The sequence below is a fragment of the Penaeus japonicus genome, unplaced genomic scaffold (genome assembly GCF_977035675.1).
Source record: "Penaeus japonicus unplaced genomic scaffold, GWHDUDI00000001_assembly GWHDUDI00000036, whole genome shotgun sequence".
NCBI lineage: Eukaryota > Metazoa > Arthropoda > Malacostraca > Decapoda > Penaeidae > Penaeus > Penaeus japonicus.
Window position 1 is genome coordinate 22536627 of NW_028234438.1, and position 2500 is coordinate 22539126.

General features: G+C 39.6%; 1 long non-coding RNA gene across 1 annotated transcript in view; it reads left to right on the forward strand.

Moving 5' to 3' along the window:
• Nucleotides 1-2500, forward strand: part of LOC147467442 (uncharacterized) — a 165597-nt gene that overhangs the window by 1048 nt on the left and 162049 nt on the right. The gene's annotated exons all lie outside the window — the stretch shown is intronic.

A 2500-nucleotide genomic window follows, 5' to 3' on the forward strand; every position in this document is an offset into this window, starting at 1 on the left:
TGAGGATAAGGGAAGGGGAGAAGGAATGGAAAAACAGATAGATAGACTGACGTAGAGAGGCGGGGAATAGGAGGAGAGAGATTAATAGGCATAACTGACAGATGGAAATTCAAAAATAGAGAAAGATAAAAAAAAAAAGAGACAGTGAAGACTGGACGGGCGGAAATACAAAGAGTCATTCACGCAGACAGAGAAATCGAGAAAGAGAAGAGCGAGAGAGAGATTTTTCGAAGAGGTTGCTGAAACATGTAGGAAGGGTTTTCAAGCAGATGAGATGGTGAAGAGGCAGATGAATGTCCCAGCCGAGCAAGAGGGTTTGCTGGGGTTGGGGAGGAGGATAGAGGAGGGCTGCATTTTTTTTTTTTTTTTTTTTTTATCAGAGTTTATGGAGGATTTTGGAAATAAGAATGTACATCTAGGGAGGGGATTAGAAACTTTAAGGTTGGGGCAAATATTATTAACGAGAATAAGTTTAAAAACGACGAAGTTAGTGAAGAGAAAGGGAAAAAATAATAGGTCACATTTTTATATATATATATATATAAACCGTTCGTTATTAAAATATGCCTTTTTATTCATTAGTTTCCCTTTATTTCCTTACCCATTGACTTCTTCAGTGCTTAATTAAATTTTATTCCGTTAAGAACCTGAAAAAAAGATATTGCGAAACAAGTCGTGCAATGTTGGGAGGCCAATCGTCAGACGAAAGAGGGCATGTTGAATTGAGAGGTTGAAATAAGGGTCGAGTGAGGGGAGGTAGAGATTGAAAAGGGGTGAAAAGGTAAAAAAAAAGGAAAGGAGATCAAGTCCAAAAAACAGGAAGAGGAGGAGGAGGAGGAAGAGAAATACTTAAACAAAGGAGAGGGAGTGAAACACAGAGAGAGAAAAAGAGAGAGATAAAGAGAGAAAGACAGATAAAGAGAGAAAGAGTAGAGGGGGTTAATGAGTGAAGAAGGGAGGCAGAGACTGAAGAGGGTAATGTAGAGGTGAATAATCAGAAAGTTAAAGAATCTGATACAGGGGAATGTAGATACTAATTTGTAGATAGATGTAAAGAGAGGGAAAGAGGAAAGAGTCACAGACATGAGGAGTCAGACAGATATCAATTCATGGGATTGTGTTTGAGTAGAGACACAGAGAGAGAGAGAGAGAGATAGTCGCCCCCGGATCTGACTGTAAATGCCATCTGCCAGCTCCTCGTCGGAGTATCATCGGCCAGCGAATTCTGCCTGCTTGTCTGCTCGCTTACTTTACAGTCTGCCATCTGCCAACCAGTCCTCCCCCACCCCCACCCCCCCCTTCCCTTTCTCCCTTCCCCCCACCCTTACCCAAACCCCATCATCTGCACCCAAATCCTTTCGCCTGGACATCTGCATGACGGGATCTGCATGCCCCCTTTGCGTTTCCTGTTTTTATATTCAGATCTCTCTCTCTCTCTCTATCACTCTCTCTCTCTTAATCTCTCTCTCTCTCTATCTATCTCTCTCTCTCTCTCTCACTCTCACTCTCACTCACTATCTCTCTCTCATTCTTACTCTAGGTCTTACTCTTTGTTTTTATGATTCTAAATGTTATTAGTATAATAATTATTATGATTATTATTATACTGACAACCATTATTGTTATAATTATTACCAATGATAATGATTATTATCATTACTATCCCTATCTTTGTTATTATCATTACTATCATAATTTTTATTATTATAATTAATTTTATTATTAGCCTTATTAATGTTTTTAGCATTAGTTGTAGTAGTGGTAGGATTCTCTTTTCTGTTTATCTGTTTTCCAACGCCATCTGTTAATCTTTCTCCCTTTTCTGCATTTCATGACCGACATTTTCCTCTGACTACCTGCATGGTACATCTCCTCGCTTTCCTCATGACCGTAATTTTATACCACCCACTTGCATGACATCTACACACCCACGCATGCCAGCTTGTCTGCTTGCCTGCTTGTCATGTCTTCCTATCGACCTGCATGTCTGCCATGCTGCCTGCTTGCAACACGAGACGAACTTCAGGAAATTGCTTTTCTAAACTTCATATCTGTAACTCAGTTTGATCAGCAAAGTGCGAGTCCATAACATGCAGATTTATTTATTTTTGTCTGTTTTTTTATGCAGCAAATCATATAGGTATTGATATGAATACTGTTGGGTCTTGCAGGCATTTATATATATTACGTATTTATATTTTGATGCGTATTTATTCATTTATTCATTTTTCAATGTAATTAATCCTCAATTATGCACACTGCTATTGATCCACTTATTCATTTACACTTCACGTTATCAATTCATCCATCCATTTTCCCGAAAGCTCATTCATTCATCCCTCCTTCAACCCACTCCTTTACTCATCCCTGCGACCCACCTTCTCTTACTCACTAGCATTTGCAAACCCTGTACCTGTACTTCAAGATCGACACCGAATGAGGTAATATATATTCGCCCTTTGGTGTGAGGAAAATGCGGCCGGGCAGAGGTCGAGGCGAT